General features: G+C 29.8%; 1 long non-coding RNA gene and 6 other non-coding genes across 7 annotated transcripts; 1 reads left to right on the plus strand and 6 right to left on the minus strand.

Annotated features, from left to right (window-relative positions):
* Window positions 1–2552: 2552 nt before the first annotated feature.
* On the minus strand, window positions 2553–2671 carry LOC130664336 (5S ribosomal RNA). Its single transcript, XR_008989374.1, has one exon. It is a non-coding gene; the product is annotated as a 5S ribosomal RNA (ribosomal RNA).
* A 742-nt stretch (window positions 2672–3413) lies between these two features.
* Window positions 3414–3532, minus strand: LOC130664337 (5S ribosomal RNA). Its single transcript, XR_008989375.1, has one exon. It is a non-coding gene; the product is annotated as a 5S ribosomal RNA (ribosomal RNA).
* Window positions 3533–4269: 737 nt separating this feature from the next.
* LOC130664339 (5S ribosomal RNA) lies at window positions 4270–4388 on the minus strand. The gene has a single exon (XR_008989377.1). It is a non-coding gene; the product is annotated as a 5S ribosomal RNA (ribosomal RNA).
* A 745-nt stretch (window positions 4389–5133) lies between these two features.
* On the minus strand, window positions 5134–5252 carry LOC130664340 (5S ribosomal RNA). The gene has a single exon (XR_008989378.1). It is a non-coding gene; the product is annotated as a 5S ribosomal RNA (ribosomal RNA).
* Window positions 5253–10772: 5520 nt separating this feature from the next.
* On the minus strand, window positions 10773–10843 carry Trnag-gcc (transfer RNA glycine (anticodon GCC)). The gene has a single exon. It is a non-coding gene; the product is annotated as a tRNA-Gly (tRNA).
* A 7172-nt stretch (window positions 10844–18015) lies between these two features.
* Trnak-uuu (transfer RNA lysine (anticodon UUU)) lies at window positions 18016–18088 on the minus strand. The gene has a single exon. It is a non-coding gene; the product is annotated as a tRNA-Lys (tRNA).
* A 4093-nt stretch (window positions 18089–22181) lies between these two features.
* LOC130663802 (uncharacterized) lies at window positions 22182–23140 on the plus strand. The gene is made up of 3 exons (XR_008989252.1): window positions 22182–22373; window positions 22474–22597; window positions 22981–23140. It is a non-coding gene; the product is annotated as an uncharacterized LOC130663802 (long non-coding RNA).
* The last annotated feature ends 877 nt before the right edge of the window (window positions 23141–24017 follow it).

The raw sequence follows: 24017 nt of genomic DNA on the forward strand, positions 1-24017 counted from the left end.
AAATTCATGGTTGAATTCTAAATGATGTTCATGGGCTGCGAACGCTGTCGTTATTATTAAATTTTGTTAGTGCTTTAGTTTTAATCTTATACTTATAGTTTCCAGGATTTAAGACTTGTCTGAGAATTTGTTGTTTATAATCTTATGTTATGAGTTGTGTAATGGATTGCATGATGTCCATATTCGATGATGAATTTGGTAAGACGGGTGAAGGTATGTTTAGATTGTGTTTAATGACTTTACTGGCGTAGGAGTTAGCTGGTCTGGTGAGATTGCTTGCTGGTTGGCTTGTCTTTCTGGTTGCGGTGATTTTCGATGTTTTCGCTAGTGTTTTTTGTTCTAATCTGTTTTTTAATATTTCTATTCTTTTAGGACAACCATAGAAAGGATGCTGGATGTCAGAATCGTCGACAAATAACATAGTAAATTTTGTATTTATTTATATCGGTGTCCGTTCAATCGATTTTGCATTCTTTGAGATCGTGAGTTTGATTGCAATTGACGCAACGGTAAGCTAAGTGACAGTTGGCTGCTGTATGTAATAACCGCTGGCATTTTTTGCATTGTATCTCTGTTTTTTTTATTATTTTTTCCCAGTATATAACTTGGTTATCGAGACGATTGAAGAGTGGAGAGCTCCTGGTTTGCTTGAAGGATTGACCTGAACAAGATAAACTGGTAAAATTTTCTGTTCTTTTATAGATGTTAGAGTTTTAAATCTAGATACTTCAATAAAAAATAGGTTAGGCGTGTTAGTGCTGGATAGAAGTTTCATTACCTCGCTAGGCTCATATGAACTATCAAGTCCTTTGAGCAGAAATGATTGCTTTTTTTCTTGTTTTGGTGTGTATGTATCGTGTTGTGTTTTAGAATCGTTTAAGGAGTCTAATACTTTTTTATAATCTGCATACTTATCTATTCTGACGATGTGTAGATGATTGATTAATCTCTTGACCGAAAAATCTTTGGTTTTTATAACTGATCTAATAGTGTTGATCGTTGCTTTTACCTCTTGACTATGCAAATATATTAATCGGAGGTGGTTTGCTGTTGTTATTTCGTGTATCTGTAGCTGTTGGGGTATCACTGCAGAGCTGTAAGTTTGCTGTAAGTGCCTGAGGAGGTGTTGCCATGGCTTCAAACTTTTTGTTTTTATTTTTCATGACCTGCCAGCCATTGGTATCGGTTTCTTGAGAATTCTTATTGCTATTGACTGCAGAGTCGAGCAATTTGCTAATCTGGGCGTGTGATATTACTGTCTGTTTATATTTGAGTTTTGCTACTTTTTAATTGAGCAATTTCTTCGCAAAGAAGCTTGATTTGATCTTGAAGTTTTTCGATTAATTCATCTTCATTATCTATGCTGGAAGAGCTGTCGTTCAGATTTCTCTTTTGACTACTAGACCTGCTTCGTGTACTATTGAGGTTTGGTTGGATGTTTTTACTTCCTATTTTCTTGTTCACTGCCTTTTCAAGTAGTCTGGCTAGGTGTTTTAGCAATGTTGCAGTTTAAGTAATGCTCATGATTTCATCATCGCTAAGAACGGAGTGTTTCGACTTGAGAGAGCTTGGTTTAGTGTTAGCTTAAAGAATTTGTGGCATGTCTGCCAATGATTTGCCATGAGGCGTAGCCTCGCGGCCTAAATTTACTTGACCACTATTCTGCTCTATTTTTTATGTTACTTACACTTTTTAGGTGTAATATTAGTTTAATTGTGGAAATTATTATTTAGCTGATGATCGCAAAAAAATCCGTCTATCGGATTGGCCCGCAGGGCCAACCCCAAAACTTCCCGCTGTTTTCGAGCTTCTTGAGCTCGAAAAAATTGTCGTGAATACATTTTCGAGCTCGTCGAGCTTGGAAATACTGTTGTATACTGTCGAATTAATAAAAAAACGTTTTTTAGCATTTCTTTCGCCCACGATATCTCGCGAACGATTTAACCAATTTGATGGTTGAGGCGGCAATTTACGTATTTTATCGAGTTCTAAACCTGATCAGATTTTTGACATGTTTAGTTGCGTTATTTGGTTAAGGAGGCAATCAATGCATTTTATTAAGTTCTAGAGCTGAGTAGATTTTGAAGTCGATCGTTTAAATCGTTTCTAAGAAATCAATAAAAAACTAAAAAAACAAATTTCTTTTGTTTCGTAATTCACCGATATTTTTGAGTCTTCTCGATTGAATAATCCGAAATTTCTAGACAAGTTGATGGCCAACAAGCTCCTTCGATTAACTAATAAAAACATAATTCGGGATTTGACTAATTTTAGTTATAATTAGACTACATTAAATTATGATAAGCACCGGTTTTATCTCGCCACAAGGATTTATGTAAATGTTTTTATGTGTAGTGGTTTTTTATGCAAAATTCGATGAAAATTATTTTCAATTTATTATATTACTTCTCGCCGTATTAAATATTAACGAATATTATTCAAAATTAGAGTGGCTAATTAAAAATTTCATGTTACAAAAAAAATTCTTTTCCAATTCATACAAAGAATATAAATTTTGTCTTTAGCAAATACAAAAATAAAAAAAAAAGAAATGCCAACAGCACGTGGTGTTCCCAAGCGGTCACCCATCCAAGTACTAACCACGCTCAATGCTGCTTAACTTCAGTGATCAGACGAGAACTGGTGAATTCAGCATGATATGGCCGTTGACAAAGTATGAACAAGATAATCCGGGATTTGACCACTGTTGATTACAATTAGTTCTATTATGATGACATCTTTAGTGTATATTAACCATCTGCGATTTAGAATATCATCACTTAATATGTTACATTGTTTTATAATTTGATTATTGACTACTATTTCCCGACCGATGTAAAGAAATTTGCCGGTCTAACAAAACACATACTAGGTCTAGATCACCTGATACGAGTACTGGATGTGAATCTCATATCAATTGCATATAACTATATAGCTTTTTTGATCTATTCATTTTATCTCGCTTGATGAAACGTAAATCAATCTCGTTTTTTTTTGTTTTTTAATAGCCAATCAAAAAATTAATGTAAACAAGCGATAATCATTTTCCCGAGTAAATCTTGAAATTTACAAATTTTTACCATATGCCAAGTCATAAAATAAAAAATTAACAGAACAGCTGCAAAGTAATGCGGCTAATAGAGTAGATAATTACTTTATAAAGGTTAAAAAAAAAAGTAAACATTTCTAAGTAGGTTATTTTATACCCAAAATTGAGGACACTTTTTTTTTAAACTTTTAATATTACTTTTTTTTTTTTTTTTTTTCTTTTCGTACATATTAACATATCAAGTTGTATGTTAACTTGAATAAAAATTGCATTTTAAAAAAAAAAAATTTTTTTTTTTTTCAATTCATACAAAGAATATAAATTTTGTCTTTAGCAAATAAAAAAAAAAAAAAAAAAAAAGAAATGCCAACAGCACGTGGTGTTCCCAAGCGGTCACCCATCCAAGTACTAACCACGCTCAATGCTGCTTAACTTCAGTGATCAGACGAGAACTGGTGAATTCAGCATGATATGGCCGTTGACAAAGTATGAACAAGATAATCCGGGATTTGACCACTGTTGATTACAATTAGTTCTATTATGATGACATCTTGAGTGTATATTAACCATCTGCGATTTAGAATATCATCACTTAATATGTTACATTGTTTCATAATTTGATTAACAACTGCTATTTTTCAACCGATGTAAAAAAATTCGCCAGTCTAACAAATTACGTACCAGGTCTAAATCAACTGATTTGAGTACTGGATGTGAATCTCGTATCATTTGCATGTAACTATGTAGCTTTTTTAATGCATTCATTTTACTTGATTCGATTTTAGTTCACTTGATGAAAAATAAATCAATCGTTTTTTTTTTGTTTCTTAATAGCCAATCAGAAAATTAATGTAAACAAGCGACAATCATTTTTCCGAGTTAATCTTGAATTTTACAAATTGTTACCATATGCCAAGTCATAAAATAAAACATCAACAGACCAGCTGCAAAGTAATGCTGCTAATGGAATAGATCATGATTTTATAAAGATTAAAAAAAAAGTTAACATTTCTGTGTCGTTTATTTTATACCCAAAACTAAGGACACTTTTTTTTAAACTTATAATATTACTCTTGTTTTAATTTTTTACGTACTTAATATTTCTAGTTGTACGATGACAGCTAAAAATTGCATTTTCGAAAAAAAAAGTTTTTTTTTCAATTTACAAAAAGAAAATCAAGTTTGTTTTCAGCAAATACAAAAATAAAAAAAAAAAGAAATGCCAACAGCACGTGGTGTTCCCAAGCGGTCACCCATCCAAGTACTAACCACGCTCAATGCTGCTTAACTTCAGTGATCAGACGAGAACTGGTGAATTCAGCATGATATGGCCGTTGACAAAGTATGAACAAGATAATCCGGGATTTGACCACTGTTGATTACAATTAGTTCTATTATGATGACATCTTTAGTGTATATTAACCATCTGCGATTTAGAATATCATCACTTAATATGTTACATTGTTTTATAATTTGATTATTGACTACTATTTCCCGACCGATGTAAAGAAATTTGCCGGTCTAACAAAACACGTACTAGGTCTAGATCACCTGATACGAGTACTGGATGTGAATCTCATATCAATTGCATATAACTATATAGCTTTTTTGATCTATTCATTTTATCTCGCTTGATGAAACGTAAATCAATCTCGTTTTTTTTTGTTTTTTAATAGCCAATCAAAAAATTAATGTAAACAAGCGATAATCATTTTCCCGAGTAAATCTTGAAATTTACAAATTTTTACCATATGCCAAGTCATAAAATAAAAAATTAACAGAACAGCTGCAAAGTAATGCGGCTAATAGAGTAGATAATTATTTTATAAAGGTTAAAAAAAAAAGTAAACATTTCTAAGTAGGTTATTTTATACCCAAAATTGAGGACACTTTTTTTTTAAACTTTTAATATTACTTGTTTTTTTTTTTTTTTTCTTTTCGTACATATTAACATATCAAGTTGTATGTTAACTTGAATAAAAATTGCATTTTAAAAAAAAAAATTTTTTTTTTTTTCAATTCATACAAAGAATATAAATTTTGTCTTTAGCAAATAAAAAAAAAAAAAAAAAAAAAAAAAGAAATGCCAACAGCACGTGGTGTTCCCAAGCGGTCACCCATCCAAGTACTAACCACGCTCAATGCTGCTTAACTTCAGTGATCAGACGAGAACTGGTGAATTCAGCATGATATGGCCGTTGACAAAGTACGATCAACATTATTCAGCAATTGGATACTCTTTGGATTATGAATAGTCTTATTATACATTAATTATCTCTTATTTTTTCAACATCGTGTAAAAAATTATTAACTGTATCAGTTATTTAAATATGTTGAGCTGAAGTATTCATGTAGCTCATGACTAATACAATAAATAATTTTACCTGCAGTAGCAAAGTTTCATATACGCGATACTAATGAGGATAGTATGAAATCTACCAAAGTCATGGTCGATAAAGAAGAAAATGTTCGTATGTTATTTGTTAAAAACAGATTGTTGTTTTCATCGTAATTCACAGCTGTGAGTTTATTGCAGAAATTTAATTTTTCTTAGAGTTACTGGTAGCTGAACGAGCATGTGTGCCGTGTCAATACCAACTTTTAACATCAATTTACTTTATGGGATAATTTAGATAGAGATCGGAAAGTCAAAATTTCGTTTATTGGACACTTCTTTCACTTAAAAAATCTCTTTTTATTTGAAAAAATCGTTTTTCATCTCTTCCATAATTTATTGTAGTTTTTGAGATTTCATTCAAAACTTAACCCTTTTTTTTTTAATCTACATTTGTTATTAACTTTTACAATTGTATATCTGCGATAATAAAACTCGTGTAAATTTCTTTAGTCGTCATCTTGAACTAAATGAATAATTGCTTATATTTCTACAATCTTTACCAATTATTACTACGTTTTTCGATATGTTAACTAGTCAGAGTTACATCCTTTTGAAGACACCATTCACTTCGCAATGCGTGCCTCAATCAGCCGTTTTGTAATCTTCTAGCTTATAATAAGTATAAAAACGTAGTTATTTTTTTTGTGCATTAACTAGTTATTAGGGTATATATTCTTAGGTCGAAGTGCATTTTTGAAAAACAAGTTTATTTTTAATTTGCAAAAAGAAAATCAAGTCTGTTTTCAGCAAATACAAAAATAAAAAAAAAAGAAATGCCAACAGCACGTGGTGTTCCCAAGCGGTCACTCATCCAAGTACTAACCACGCTCAATGCTGCTTAACTTCAGTGATCAGACGAGAACTGGTGATATTTATTTTATTTTTAATTGTTTATTTAACCCATAAAAAAAAATTTTTGTTACACGAATAAACAAAATGTATGTTTTTTTTTTGCTTTTGAGCGTAGAGGATTACAAAAAGGCCATATCGGCACGCATTGCGTAGTTCTAAAGAATTTAGAATGGATACATTAGTATAAAAATATATCTTGTTATTAGTTTTATAGAATTTTTTTCTATTTATTTATAGTGTATGACATTGGAGAAAAGGGGATAAAACTCCAATCTGATACTTCATACGTGGCGTCTGATTTGCGCCAATAAAATACTTAGAACTAGTCAATAATTTAAATGTTTACATATTTACATATTTACAGCTTAAATTACTAAATGACTAGTAGTCTACTCTGTGGCAGCTTCTTTTATAAGCCAAGTGTATTTTTTGGTATTTTCCCTATGTCTGTCTTCCTTGTCCCTCTTGGGGAGTGCTTTATTGTAGCGCCAAAGTGGACTAGCTTCATTTGCAATCTCTTCAGGATCGTACATTATCGCTAGTTGTTGTTTTTTTCGAGCAACGTGGTATATAATTGGCACATTGCTTGAGTCTTGTAAGTAGTTTTTCTTGTCCAGGTACAAGAAGGCTTGTGGTGGTATGTAGCCGGTTTGTAGCGTCTCTTTAATATGGTCATCTGACGTGGTGAGCATGGACTCAATTACCTTGTTGGTTTTGATAAGGAGTGCGTTTGCCCAATGATTCCGGGTGAGTTTCAGTATGAACGAGTCAATCCTAGGTATTGCTGCTTGATCATAAAGTCTCTGGCTGCTGATGTAACGCTTGTAATCACTCTCTTCAGATCTGTATAATCTAGTGCACGATCTTAGGCACTTCCTTTCGAACACTCTCAGTTTTTCCATAGTCGCTGCGCTTTGATTGAACCAGACCGGACAACCATACGTTAGCAGTGGAGGAATCAATGATTGGTAGCATGTTACTTTGACTGAGGAGTTTAGATGTTTATTGTAAAAGAGTCGATTTATTTTGTGGAATGCGTTTCTTGCCTTTTGGAGTTGTATCTTGATGTGCTCGTTGAATCTAAGGGATGAGTCTACTTGCACGCCGAGGTATCGAATAGATGACTTGTGTGGTATTCTTGTATTTTGCATAGTAATGTTAAAAGTTTTCCAGTTTTTTCTATTCTCTTTGGACAATTGTGACAGTTTAGGTCTAAACAGTATTGTTTCGCACTTGGATCCATTAATTTTTAGTCGCCAGTTGTTACTGTAGGTCTGCACGAGTTCGATGGTCGACTGTAGCTTCTCTTGTATTGCACTTATGTTTTTGCCGATTACATATATTAATACGTCGTCTGCAAACGCTATAGCTTTGACACTTGTTGAAGTGTCTTTCTTCTTGTTTTTTTTTTCAGGTACGTTTTGATTATCACAGCTAGTAGTTGCGTCTTGCAGATTAGTTAGTACTTTGTTGTTGATATCGCGCAGTGACAGCACTTTGCTATTGTATATGTTAAAAAGTTTAGGAGCTGATACTGTTCCTTGTTGTAAACCGTTGACTAGTTTGAAAATTGCGTTACCGGATAGAGCACCGTCTGTGACTTGAAAGCTTCTACCTTCTATCATATTCCAGATCATTTTAATAAGGTAAGTGCAAAAGTTTAGTTTTACTAATTTGAATATGAGTCCTCTAATCCAGACGGTATCAAAGGCTTTCTCATAATCAATTGCACATGCACCTACGCACTTGCCGTTGATCAGTGCTTCATAGATATCCGATGTAAATTTAGTTACGGCGTGAACTGTTGATAGCTTGCGTTGAAACCCAAATTGATGATGGGGGATGACATTGTTTTGATTGCAGAACTTAGTCACTGAGTTGATGATAACGATCTCAAATGACGAGAACTGGTGAATTCAGCATGATATGGCCGTTGACAAAGTATGAACAAGATAATTCGGGATTTGACTTCTTTTAATCATTATAAGTTCTATTATAGACGTTAGTTATCGATATTTTTTCAACGTCGTGTAAAAAATCATTAACAGAATTAGCTACCCGGGGAAAAAAGTTTTTATATGATCATATATAAATCATATAAAGTCTTATCATGAAATTGGTCCTATAGAAACTTATATGACTTTATAAAATCTTATATAATCATATAAAATTATATATACCCCGGAAAAAATGATTTTACTTAATCATATATACAATAACTTATATATTACTAGATCTCAAAATTGGCAGGATATGATGATACATAATCAATTATATATAATCATGCATGAATAAAAAAAAAAAATCTATCGGTTAACTGCTATTTTGCCAAGGGGTCACCCATCCAACTAATGTCCTACCTCAATGCTCCTCAACTTTGATGATCGCTTAATTGCCGTTTGCTTCTCTAGTCTGCTTTACCCTTATAAGTATTCAACAAGCTATAGCATTACTTAAATCAAATGATCAAATTGATTCATCCTACATAAATAATGCACCAAATATGATCAAATTTTATCATATTTGTGTTTTATATCAAATTACAAGTTTCTTTAAGATAACCTGCTTATAAGACCATAGAAATTTATATATAAGAATCATAAAACTATGTAAACTTTTATATAATTTTATATGATTTTATATAACCGTATTAAACTCTTTTGTAATCATGCAAATTTATTTATAACTTCATATAAAATCACATAAATTTATATTAATTATCTGAATTCTTAGAAGAATTTTATAAGGTCATATAAGATTTCATATGATCATATATGATCATACATGATTATGTATAACCATATAAAACGTGCTCTTGTAATTTCATAATGTTACATATAACCTTATATGAAGTTACATCGAACTTTATAAAAATTTTATAAGATTATACGAATTATTATAAGAATTTTATAAGATCATATGATTTCGTATATAATCATATATGACTGCATATAATTTATAACATTTTATCTGGTAATGTCATAAACTCATATATAACTTTATAAAAAAATCATATTAACTATTATAAGATCCTGATAAAATTATAGAAATTCGTATAAGAATTTTTTAAGATCGCATGAGCTTTTATATGATCATATATGATTATATATAAGCATATAAAACTCCACCTGGTATTGTTATAAAGTTATATATAACTTTAAATAAAATCACATCAAATGTTATAAAATTCTTATAAGATCATATGAATCCTTCTAAGAAATTTATAAGATTATGTGAACTTTTATATAATCATATATAAACATATATGTTTATATATGATTCTATAAGAACTTTTTCCCGGGTTTATATAAAATCACATCAACTTTTATAAACTCCTTATAAAACTATATAAATTCTTATAAGATTTTTATAAGATCATATGCACTTTTATATAATTATATATAAGCATATAAAACTTTATCTAGTAATTTTATAACGTTATATATAACTTTATATAAAATCATATCAATTTTCATATAGTCCTCACAAGAGTATATTAATTCTTATAAGAACTTTATAAGATCATATAAGCTTTTAAGTAATCATATATAATTTTTATATATTTCTTATATGATCATATATAAATTGTATATAATTATATATGTTTATATATGATCATATAAAATCTTTTTTTCCCGGGTATTTGAATAAGTTGAGCTGGAGTGTCGATTCAGCTCAATACAAAACCAATATATGATTTTACCTGCAGTAGCAAAGTTCTAAATACATGAAACTATTGAGAATAGGATGAAATCTACTAAAGTAGTGATCGATAGGGAAGAAAATATTTATAATCTACTTAATGTAAACAGATTGTAGTTTTCATCATAATTTACGGCTGTCGGTTCATTGCGGACATCTAATTTTAGCAATGTTACACAGCGATCAACTGCTTCGATGAAATTTTAAATTATCACTTGCGGTATATGCAGTAAACTAGAATAATAATAATAATAATGCTTCCATTGCATTTAGGTCATTGCTGAAAGACGCGGAGGATTTTACCATCATGTTTATGACGGCTTTGATGGATATTTTTATGTTCTATAGATCAAAATATTCTTTGATTTCCATTATTAATAACGAAACTCTCAATTCATTATCAGTTATAATCTGTAGTTGATTGTAGGATTCTTTATCCCGTCCAGTCCATAGAATACATAATGAGCAGTGAGTTTCTAAATACATGCTCGATTCTTCAAATCATCTGCCTAAAGTAGCGCAACAGTAGACAAACATCAAAATATATACTGCATGAGTATTTTCAAATACAAAGAAATATTTATCATTTTCTTCGGTTTTATTACAGTTTTTTTTTACTTATACATTTTACATGTTGTTAATATGTTTATAAGTTTTCCATGTAATATTCAGTGTTTTAGTATTACTTAAGTCTATTATTAATACTAATAATCTCTATTTCCAGTCGGTAATGTAACGATATAACACCCATCTACTCAAAAAAAAAAAGATTGCATCGACCGGGACTTGAACCCGGGTCGCCCGCGTGGCAGGCGAGCATCATACCCCTAGACCACCGATGCGATATTAGATGCTTTTATATTGCACAATTTTTCGCATCTCCTAAAAAATTATGGCTTAACTAAAAATGTTAAAAATAGTTATGTTTCTGACACAATATAGTGCAAACCCCATTATGTCAATTAGCGAGATCTATTACTATAGCTAGCTAAATTAAATTAACATAATTATGTTACAGTTTTTTTATTGTATTTTCCAACCTGTATGAACTTTTATGTAACCTTGTATGTGAAAAAATAAAAATAAACTTTTCAAAAAAAAAAGAAAAAAAAAATACCGATGCGATTAGTTTCTGTCCGCATGCGGTACGACATAGATCGTGGGTGCAGTCCTCCTGCGTGTTAATTATATGAGCGCATCTTACGGTTTATTAAACTTACTAAACTACACTCAATTTTGTGCATTAATGCAGTGCAACTTTTGTGCTGATTCGTTTCTGTATTTTTTGTTGTTTTAAATTAAAGAAGCTAACTAACTTATAACAAACTAGGGGCTGTGACCCATCTATAGGTCAACGATACTCGGTAATCCAAGTTACATGAGCGTAAGCCCACGTACCAGTGCACAAAACCTTGATCCATAACTCATCAAGCACATAAAAGAGTTCCAAAAATTATATAACACAAATAATTTCGTGGAAATATTTGAAAAATATAAGCGTAATTCGATTCAAATCAACCTAAATAGTTTTAGATGTAGCAGCGTCTCATCAGATGACTCTGATGCTGATGCCGGACTAAATATGCACCAAGATGATCCAGAGTTTAAGCTCAGGAGAAGAGCCACTAAAACCCATAAGGTAACCAGTAACCCAGATGTCAACACCAATAATAAATTCTCAGGCCTAGAGGAAAACATCGACATGGACACTGATGCTCACCGCAAGCCAATCAAAAGAAGAGTTAGCGCTACATTTATTAAACCAGATACCAACTTGAAGGCGCAACCTAAAGCCAAATCACTACCAGTGCAGGCGTAATTGTCATCAATTAAAGATTCCATCAATTTTCTAAACAAAAACAGTATACCAAGTGCTAACTTTACGATTCAAGATTACGATGGTAAATTGACTAGTATTTTTACTTCAAATATGGATACATATGATCGAGTAATTAAGCTATTAAAAGAAAAATCCATACAATATTTTTCTTACACACCGAGGCATAAAAAAGTAAAATCTTTTGTCATGTAAGGTATCAGAGAAGGATACAATGAAAATGAAGTCCAAGATACAATCAATAATCTTAAGGTAGAAAATGCAAAAGTATTAAAAACAACCAAATCAATTTTTGACATCGAAAAGGATACTAGGTATCATTTTATTATAAACATTACCCACGACAGTATTGCAGCACCACTCACGAGAACCAGAAGACTTTAAAATCAAGACATCAGGTGAAAAAGACTGCGTAAATTACTGATCTTTCAACTTAGAAACTGCCTCCAATTTGGACACCTCAGCACCAATTGCAATTTTAAACCTAAATGTAAAAATTCTCTGGGGAGCATGAAGCCAAAAACTGCATCATTGTAGATGCTAACGATAAAAACAAATTTCTGTGCACCAACTGCGATGACCAAGATCACTTTGCAAGCTACCAAGGATGCCCAGTAACTAAATTCGCTAAAAAACTAACAAAGCAAGTGAAAGAAGAGAAACCAGCTATCAAAAGAGCTACTACCATCAATATCAGCAATTGGGTCAATTCAAATCGTTCATTCACCAACATATTTAGGTGGCAATAAATCACAACAGACCCTGCCTTTACCAGCTCATCAACAGACTAATAATTTACATAATCAGTCTGATAATTTACAAAATAACTCTAAATAAGAGCAGCTTTTGAATAATTTCGAAGATGAAATTCTGCGTGAAATTAAAAAATTAAATGTTAAAATCACTAGGTTGATTAGAAAATCTTATAGAATTTAATAGATTCTCATAAATTCCCATAGTTAAGCATATGACATTATACATACCGCTATACGAATCTATTGGCTTTGTTAAGCAGGGCAATAACTCTAGCAGGATTGATTTCATTATGACTCACCTCAGCTTAATTTGATTCATTAAAAACCTCATTCAGCGAAATGACAGAGTGATAATTCTATTTTTCTAGATTCGTAGCTATGATAATTTAATATAAAGTAAACCAAACTTCAATGGAACAGATATCACTACGATTTCAACAAATGTATTTTGATGAGATCTATCATGGGGTAGCATACCAAAACTAATTAATGTACTTAGGATAAATCTTTTTTTGATAATTTTATACTTAAAAATAATGTCAAACGTCTAATGAGAAATAAAATTTTACTTTTTAAACAGAAAAACCACTGACGCAAACGAGTTTTCGATCCCATACCGTACATGAAAGATCTGGATGTGCAATTCAATCTAAAACCTTATCAATGTTCATAAAGTTCAAATCTCAACATCACTCAGCTTCTATACGGTAGATTAGTGCGTTGAATGCTATACTAATTTATTTCTTTCTTGTTGCTGTAATATATAAAATCTGACTAGACATTGAGCTTCTTTACGAAAGCAACGGTCTACCAACATGATCGAAATCAATCGTGGACAAATCCAAAGGATAATTATCCATTTCACGCACTAGCGAAAATTATTTTTACTTATCTACTTCAGCAACGCTTATCAGATATTGTCGGCTGATTTTTTCTCGGAAACAAAATCGCTAAATACAAATTACAGACTGCACATTGATGCTCTACTAATTTTTTGATAATGTTCGTTTGTTTAAGAGAAAAACCCGACTAAAGTTTCTGATTACTGTATTAGCGCAACAAATATAATACTGCTCGCCTACTTGGGCGTATAAGAGAAGAAATTAAGAACGCCTGTTAACACAAATAGTATTAGAGTGCGTAACGAGTGGATTAAGTTAGATATTTTTTGTTATTTGCAGTGGCTTCAGCACGAGTTCGAGGCGCGTAAGCACTAGCTGGATACAAGTGCTAAAGACACTGTGTAAAATCTTGTTTGTCCTAATGACAACAGTAGAATATATATGGGGCATTCCACGCCAAATCGACCACTTTTGAACCCGAACGCTTTAGATTTGGCTGAACATTTTTTCTCTTTTTCTACCGCATCAAACACATTTCTCATAATTTTTTCAAATTTTTTCACCCAACCAAAAAGAAGTTATGAAATTTTGAAAAAAATAGCTTTTTTCATTTTAAATAGCTATAACTTTTTCAAAATTCGACTGATTGGAACGTTTTTTTTTTTTTCAAATTTTTGTTTTTAAATTTACTTTTCGAAAAATAATACAAAAAAATTACTGCAACCTATCTTCATTGTTTTTTTGTAGATTTTTGGAAAAAATCAAAAATTTTTCGATGTTTACCATTTTCGATTTTTGATTTTTTAGTAGATTTCATAAAAATCTAACTATTGTATTTGTCCTCATGATGGAATTTTCGAAAAATTTTGCTACCTCTAAACTCATCTTGTAACCGTGCAGCAAGCGTAAGACGTGAGAGTGTGGCTCTCTCGCTTCAATTATTTTCTCTCCCTCTCTCTCTTCTTGCTCTGAGAGTCAAGTGCAGTAGTTTAGTCTCAGCGTTAGAATTTGGGGGATGATTTCGCGCAGCATGGGACCGCAAATTAGTCCCTGCGCATAATGAGGTGGGGTCAACGCAGGTTGGTGGCCCAGAGAACTGACCCAAGACGATTCAAACAAAAGTTAGTGTGAACTTGTAGAGTAATATACTATTTATGCAGTTTGGCACTTTGACTATAGTCACAATTTTAAACCGATCGCTTTGAAACTTGGTATACGTATTCTGCAGGTGACTACCCTGATCGAGTTTAAAAATGAGCTCAATCGGTCGATTAGTTTAGAAGTTATAGCATTTCAAAATTTCCAAAATTCATGTTTTTACTTATTCTTTCTTCAATATCTTTTGAATATGATAACTTATCGACTTTCTATAAAATTCTTCTGAAAGCTCTTCAAATAAGCTTTAATTTTCATGCCTACATATGTGCCTAGACCAAGGAAATTACTTACTTTACCATTCATTTAATGAAATTTTGCTATTGCATTAGTTCTCCTACTTCTTAGTGAATTCATGGAGCTACTTAAATTCATATTATTTCATTGTGACACTCATAAAATTCAAACATCTTAATTCAGTAGGTATACACAATTTTGTTTTATCGACAGTGTATAAATGATATGATATATCAATAACAAGATTACCATTATAGTTATGATAATAATATTCTCTATATCTACTTGTCGTTTGATATTCTAATAGGCTTTTGATTTCAAATATTAGTTCTAATTTCAAGTATGACACTTAGATATATCACAATCAAATTTTATTCTTAGATTATTTTATTAGCGGATTTTATTGAAAGCAAATTATTGTCTTTGTCCTTATGGTAGAATTTTCGAAGAATAAAACCATTATCATAATGCTTCGAATAGGATCCGAAATACTATTAGTCCGATAGTTTTAATATATGCATTGGTATCTTTAAATAACGTCAAATCAAAACATATAGTGCATTATCATTAAAAATTCTTCTGAAGCTGATTAAGTTAGCTTCAATTTTTGGCATCATACTTATAATATTTTTATTTTTTTTGTTTTATCATCTTGAGAATTTTGAAGAAAATGTCAAAAAAAATTTTATTTCGTTATCAACTTTTATTTGAAAGATGAAAAAAATCAAATAATGAGAAATCTACTTCCATTTCGGCTGCCGAATGGCCATTTTTTTTTTTATTTCAAGCTTTGACATTTTATACAAATTCTCAAATGTTGTCAGAGTGGAGTTTTTTCGATTTATATTTTTTTTCCAATTGAAAAAAAAAAATGTCTTTAACTAGCCTTATTTCTCATAACACCATGCTTAAAATTTTTGAGAGTGCTCAGAGAACTTTTAAATTTAGAAAAAAACAATAAATTTAAATGGTAATCATCGATATGATTTGAGTTTTGTTCGAAAAATCAAGTTAAAAAATAGAGGTACTTTCTGAATAATTTTTTTGTATTTTTTTCTGAAAACAACATTCAAAAACGAAGAAAATAAAAAAAAAAGTTTTCGTTTGGTTCATTTTTGGACAAATGCTGGGAATTCAAAAAAAAAATTCTTTTGACCATAAAGCAATGAGTGTAGAAGAAATTTTTTTTGAATTCCCATTATATGTCCAAAATCGAACCAAACGAAAACTTTTTTTTTTATTTTCTTCGTTATTGCATGTTGTTTTCAGAAGAAAATACAAAAAAATTATTCTGAAAGTACTTCTATTTTTTAATTTGATTTTTCGAACAAAATTCAAATCATATCGATGATTACCATTTAAATTTATTGTTTTTTTCTAAATTTAAAAGTTCTCTGAGCACTCTCAAAAATTTTAAAATGGTGTTAAAAATAAGGCTAGTTAAAGAAAATTTTTTTTTTTTAATTAGAAAAAAAAAATATAAAGCGAAAAAACTCCACTGAAAAATCTTGAGGATTTGTAGAAAATGTCAAAGTTTGATATAAAAAAAAAAAAATTTTTAATCAAAAATGGTAAACATCTAAAAATTTTTTCCAAAAATCTACAAAAAAAAATGAAGATAGGTTGCAGTAATTTTTTTGTATTTTTTTTTCGAAAAGTAAATTTAAAAACAAAAATTTTGGAAAAAAAACGTCCCAATCAGTCGAATTTTGAAAAAGTTATAACCATTTAAAATAAAAAAGCCATTTTTTTCAAAAATTTATATCTTTTTTTTGGTTCGGTAAAAAAATTATGAGAAACATGTTTGATGGGGTAGAAAAAGAGAAAAAATTTTCAGCCAAATCTAAAGGGGTTGGGTTCAAAAGTGGTCGATTTGGCGTGGAATGCCCCATATGTAAGAAAGATGTAAAGATATAAAATCTAATTAATTTTATGGGAGAAGGGAAGCGAGTGAACTGGGAGCTTGGGTTATTCGATGGGTTTTGAAAGTGGCTATTTATACTATTTACATATATGCAGTGTAGTCACTTTGTGACTTTCCGCTTTGGTGAAGTGTTGGTTTAATCGAAGCACCTCCTGATAAGTAACTGGTAGCATATAATTTCCGCTTTTTCTTCTGAATTCCTGTCGTAGAAGATTCTAAATGTCATTAGACAAGAATTTGCGATTTCAGTATGCTATGGAGGTTAAAAAGAGGTTAGAAAGTATGAACAACATAATTTGGGATTTAACTTCTTTTGAACATAATTAGTTCTATTATCCATTAATTATCGATAACTTTTAAACGTTGCATAAGAAACCATCAATAACATCAGATGAGTTTGAGTGTCTTTCTAACTTGAAAATAACGTAAAATATAATTTTACCTGCAGTAGCAAAGTTTCGTATGCGCGATACTATTGAGGATAGTATGAAATCTATCAAAATAGTAGTCGATAGAGAAGAAAATTTTCTAATGCTATTTATTGTTATGAGATTCGCGTTTTCATGGTAATTTACAGCTGTCAGTTAATTGTGGACATCTAATTTTATTAATGCTACATAGCGATGAACTGTCCCATTGGAATTTGTAATGATTACCAGCAGTATGTTCACTAACATTGAATCACAAGAGCGGGATTATAAAGCAGGTACATACTAGACGAATACTTACAGATTCTATCAAAAGGGTATTTCTATTGTCATTACTTAATTGCATATTCAATATAACCAGAAGATTGCAAATAAGAATATTACCGATCTTACTACTGGGTACATTCCTCAATTTTAGGAGAATAACAATATAACAGTATCGATAGATGTTAATAAACATCGAATAAATCGAAAACCAAAAATTATAACGTTAATTTATAGCATAAAAAAATTTTTTTTTCACTAACATGGTAATCGTTTCTTCTAGAAGATAGTTGTAGATACGAAATGAACAATAATTAATAACGAAAGAATTCAAAAAATAAAAGAGGTAAGAAAACCTCATGTTACCTAAATAAGAGAAACATCATCGAATGAGAAGTATTAAATAAACTCGGGATATATTTTTTCTTTCAGAAATTTCTTTGAAGAGTTAAAACTAATGATTCAGGGAGCCCCCTTAAAAAAAAAAAAAAAAAATTTCGAAACATAATGGACACCCCAATAAACCTACATCGAACTTTAAAAAGATTGAAAAAAAAAAAAACAAAAATTATCGCTCGAACAGGGACTTGAACCCTGGACCCTCAGATTAAAAGTCTGATGCTCTACCGACTGAGCTATCCGAGCATATGGTACGGCAAAATGCTATGTTATAATTGAACCAAGTAGACCTAGTGATTCAATAATAACTTTATTATCATTATTACGATCTTCTTCCGATAAATAAAAACTTTACAATATTAATTTTTACAAGTTTTGATGAAATTTTCTGGTTTAAAAAAAAAAACAGTCCTGGTCTTTCCATTAAGCTGCTCTGAATTTTTTTTCAGTCCTTGTTTATTGGATATTATTATATATACTAACGTAAATATATTTATCGCAGTAATATTATTTATTAATAAGTAATTAATTATTTATTCTACTGAGGGATTCTTTCGATAAATTATTTCGACGGAATCAATCATTTTTAAGTAATACCACACCATTCTAAACTTTTAAGCTTACACACACAATCATACCCATATAAACTTGTACAGGAAGTCAATAGTCAAGTGGGGATATAACTCTCTCTTTGTGAATCCATCTTTTTAAGTACAATGACTCTCTCTCTAACTTTAACAATGAGGACCTTGAAATTCCTAGAATCCAAGTTACAGAATACACGACAGTAGGTAGACACTTCCCACTTTGATAAGAAATGGGGCGGGGGGTAAGTTAAGAAATGTAAAAGTTAAAATCTGTTGTTTGAAAATTATCTTTCTAGCACTAAAATTTTGGTTTGATTATAGTTTGCTTGTTACTTAGTTTCGTTCGGTAAAAACCAAAAAAAATGTTGGAAAATCCAAAAGTGCACACCTCAATCGCTCATTTTATTTTTAATTACTATTTTTATTATATAATATTAATGTTTTTTTTTTTTATTATGAACTTTTATTCAACTTAAAAATTATCAATTTGATTTTTTTATTTCTTATTTTCAGTTTAATATTTTTTTACTAACATTTTTTTTTAAATATCCGGCCTTTTGTCTTAGATGTCGTTTTTTTTTTCAAACATATTCATACGCTAGTGCTGCCACCATTAGTTGATAGAGAGAAACAATGAAAAAAATAATAACAACAGTAAAAAAATAGCAGCTAAATTTTTTACGAATAATCAATTTTACGTCGTTAATGAATTACAATTATACTAAAAGGATTCAGATAGTAATTTTCATAAGGGTTCTTGTGATAAAAAATACAAAGACAATAAAAAAATAGTTAGGCCGATTAATGGTGTCTATCGAGAGTTATCGTGTTTACGAAGTTTCATACGTAACAATTGACAGCACTGGTTTCTTGAGTTAAAATAATTTATTTTAAACGAATAAAATGATGAATCGACTTAATGTTGGGTTTAAATTGTTCCTTAATAAATTCTCTATATGCTAGTATACAATTTTACCTATCTTGGTAGAATAAAAATAGTGTAGAAAGATTTTTATATGAGTAAAATAGTCGAATAAAAAAAACCGTCCATAAAGCACACCTGCGCTTTCGCGCTTGAGGTGTGCAAAATTTTACAGTAGATTTGTGTTTTGTAAAAGAATATCTGAGCGGCAGTCTAGTAAAATGTTTTCCTTCGTGAAACGATCATATGACGCAACGAAGTTGATGAAAAACGAAATTGAAGAAACTGTGTTACAAAAAACCTTTGTAAGTGTACTTATACTATTGATATTATTATGCTAAAGCGGATCTTCAAATTTTATTTAGATTCGGATCAGACCCGCCGTTCAAGAATTAAACTATAACAATAAGGTCCTGTATGTCAAGAGCAAGAAACTTTCTTTCTTTTCCTTTAAGTTGCATTAGGGTGCTTCGTTTGAAACGAACATTATTTTTTTTTAACTGACACAAGAAAATTTTATTGTTTACGTTGAGAAAAATTCCCTGAAAATTTCAGCTCTTAATTTTAATTTAAGTATTTTCTCTCGAGCATCAAAGTTTTCACATTTAAAAAGCATGTAGATCGAATAACCTTTTTTTCAAATTACTATAACTTAGCCCGATTTTAAGCTATCGTTTTGAAACCAGTTATTATTAGTAGAGAATTTGTTGCTTTTTAAACGTGTATAAAATTATTTTGCTCTAACTCGATCTATGTCGATTGTATCAGCTCCGAAAGTCAATTTTTCACTTATTTCATTTTTTTTTTGGTTAATAGTGAAAAAACGGCTCATCTTACGAAAAATATGCATAGAACCAATCTTTGAGGAAATTTTGTCCTCTACAAAATTGCTCATTACATTTATATTGCTAACGTGCACTGTTCATGAAATACAAGCAGTTTAACATTTTGCAGTAAAAAATATTATTACTATAATAAGCTTACAATTTTTTTTGCTGTAAAATGTTAAACTACTTGTATTTCATGAACAGTGCACGTTAGCAATATAAATGTAATGAGCAATTTTGTAGAAGACAAAATTTCCTCAAAGATTGGTTCTATGCATATTTTTCGTAAGATGAGCCGTTTTTTCACTATTAACAAAAATATATGAAATAAGTGAAAAATTGACTTTCGGAGCTGATACAATCGACATAGATCGAGTTAGAGCAAAATCATTTTATACACATTCAAAAAGCAACAAATACTCTACTAATAAAAACTGGTTTTGAAACAATTCCTTAAAATCGGGCTAAGTTATAGCAATTTTAAAAAAAGTTACTCGATTAACATGGGTTTTAAATGGGAAAACTTTGATGCTCGAGAGGAAGTACTTAATATTAAAATTAAGATCTGAAATTTTCAGGGAATTTTTTTATCAACATAAACAACGAAATTTTATTGTGTCAGCTAAAAAAAAAATAATGATCGTTTCAAACGAAATGCCCTCATGTTGCATACTGTCATAAAGTAAATAATTATATCTACCAAAACTAAAAAATCTTTTGTCAGCAAAAATATTAACGTTGATTAACATAAAACAAAATCTCAACTGCTGAGAAAAAAAAACAATCGTTTTGGTTAACCCGTCAGCACTCCCGTGATTTTTAGTGCCTCGCTTGCACTACAGCGACATCCTATAAATTGAATAGTGTCCTGTGAACAAAATGCTCATAACGGGAGTGCTAAAGGGTTAATATAATTTGTTCTCTATTCAGATAAATAAAACTCGAACTCCTAATAAGCTTCAGTATCCATAGTTCAGCTTATAAGGATTGACGTTTCAATAAAATAAGGAGATATTTATCGACTTTGGATAATTGTTTGCGAATTTACAGCTTTAAAAATTACGCAAATTACAAAACAAAATCACACATTGATGGAATATATCTCAGGTTACAAGATAACAAAGAAAATAAAGGTGTCACAGAGTACTCAAAAAAGTAAAAATTAAAGAATCATAAAATAACAGAAATATTGTGATCGTTTTTAAAAAAAATAGTAAAAATTTTATGTCTTCATTATGTTTGATCACTGGTAATTAAACAAATTTTTTACCTTCAATTTTATACTGCATTTAGAAATTTTTATAATTTATATATTCATATAATCCATATTAATAAATATGAAAACAAAAAATTCATTATTTTTATAACATTTCGAGATTTACGTCATTCAAATATAAAATTTACCTTAGCTTGTAGTGCTCAGCATCAAATGTGTCGCCATCTCGCCATCATAAAATAGAAATAGTTTTTGTAATTTCTTCTTTATCGGCTATTTCACTACTTAAAGTAACATATCGATCAAACAAAGGTTTTAGGTTTTATCATTACGAGACCTCTCTTTCTCTTTCCTTTACTTGCTCAAACAAGCATCAACGTCTGTTTATTTTCAATTTTAACTGTTTAGAAACCCGATCTGAAAAACACTGAAATACACAAAAGCTTTTTTGTTCAACCAATATAACGATGCAAGTATTCTTAAATCATGGATATATTTCAAGATGAGCGTGAATGTAGCAGATGTGAGAACAATTTATAAATGTTAAATAAATTAATTAATTAATTAAAATAATGAAATTAAAAATAATGCGCGTACTGGCTTTTAATTCTGGAAATACGCATTTACTAATTTTTATTCTACTTACATTTTATGTATTTATTTATTTATTTAAAAATTAAAAAAATGACCAATTGTCAGCTACATTCACACTTGTTATTTTGAGACAATCACTAACAATATATATATATATATTTAAAAACGTATTAACCTTAATACTTGTATACATCATGAAGTTTTTTCTGTACGCTTGAATCTTCTGCGACACATAGTTCACTTTATATCAAAGATAATATTTATAAATTCAATCTATATTATTACTTGAAACCTATTAATTTTTCAACTTCACTCAACTATTGATATTCTATTAATTTTTAATTAAAAAAAATATATCGTTGCGTTCGTCCACTGCTTGATACTTGTAATTTCATTACTCATTCACATTACTATTTAATTATTGACAACTAATTGTGACTTTTATTTTCAAATATTATTTATAATTCATCAATTGTTAATCGTAGGTTGTTAAATAATTATCAAAACATCTATCCGGATTGTGTATTAAAAAAAAATGACGACTTATCAATAATCTACGCTCTACGCACCGCAGTCGCTGAGACAATGGATGCTGATGTGTGGACACGAGTGAGTAAAAATTGCGGGAAGGGCCCCCTTGCTTTAGTTTTTTCTTTTTTTACATTGTTACCGACTGGACTATTTTTTTAAAACTAATACAAATTCTTTAAAAGTATTATTAATGAAAATTCGTTTGTAAATTCAATTGTAAATCATTAGGTATTAAATAAAATATCATGAATTAAATAATATCCCTTTTTTTCAATTGTAAATTATGAAAATATATGACATTACCGCATAAAAAAAATTTATTTATTCTTGTAGTATTTTAATTACTATTGATTGCAAAGTAAAAAAGTTATTACTTTAAGTACATGGTCGAGATTTTTAAATAAATGAATTTTTTCCGGCGATTTAAAATTTTTGATTAAAAGATTTTAATCTTGTTTCAGATCATGGAACTTTGAATAAAAAGTGATTTATCAGTTACATGACAGCAGAATGATATAGCCGTACCTAAGATATACTGTTTTTAAGATAAAGAAGCTAATTATTATAGTTACACTATCAGTAACTAGCTAGTATAATTATTAACTAATTAAGCAAATATTGTTACACGGAAAAAAATGAACTATATAAATTGAGAATGACAAGTAATATAATGATAAAGTGATCAGTAAATACCATCATTCTAAATAGTAATTTTTTTATTTGTGATTAAAACGCGAATAATTACAGGATAAGGATGAAAATTTATTGTCTATGTAAGAAAAATTACTATTTGAACTTTAAAAATCGTAACTGATACTTAGAAAATAGACTACACGTATTATAAAATTTACTATTTGAATGCTAAAATTCCCCATATTGACAATCGGGTTCCGGGTTATAATTTCAAACAGTAATTTTTAAAGTTTATTTTTTTCCGTGTACTAATATTGTAACTATAATTCTGTTTTATTTTTTCAGATTCAAATATTAAATCTCCTCAGAATCGTTGACTTATTTTTTATACAAGTTTTATCGATGGCTGATTCTATATTGATTAATTAGATTTGTTATCTGCTGTTTCTGCTCTTGAAAATTAAAAAAGTGAACTATTAATTTATCAATAAAAGAGTTTACTACAAGTTGAAAGACATAAATTAAATGGAATAATTCTTTAATAACAGTAATAAACTTTATTCATATAATGATTGATCTTCGCTACAACTGTTTTATTGTGTTAAAAAAATTTTAATCATATTCTGGGTTTACTAAAGAGAGCCGAATATCAATTTTTTTTTTAAATTAATTAATTGCGTACTACCAATAACATTGATATTTATCACAAAATAAAATGCATGCGAAGAAAAACAATTTTTAGTCAATATCTTTAATTTATACAAGTTCAAACAAGAAAATTCACAGCCGAAAACCTATTTTCAATACACTATTTCATAGAAAAATTTTATTTAAAAAATTTCTTGAGTCTTGATCGTCTAAATAT

This window comes from Microplitis mediator, chromosome 2 (assembly GCF_029852145.1).
Source record: "Microplitis mediator isolate UGA2020A chromosome 2, iyMicMedi2.1, whole genome shotgun sequence".
Lineage (NCBI taxonomy): Eukaryota > Metazoa > Arthropoda > Insecta > Hymenoptera > Braconidae > Microplitis > Microplitis mediator.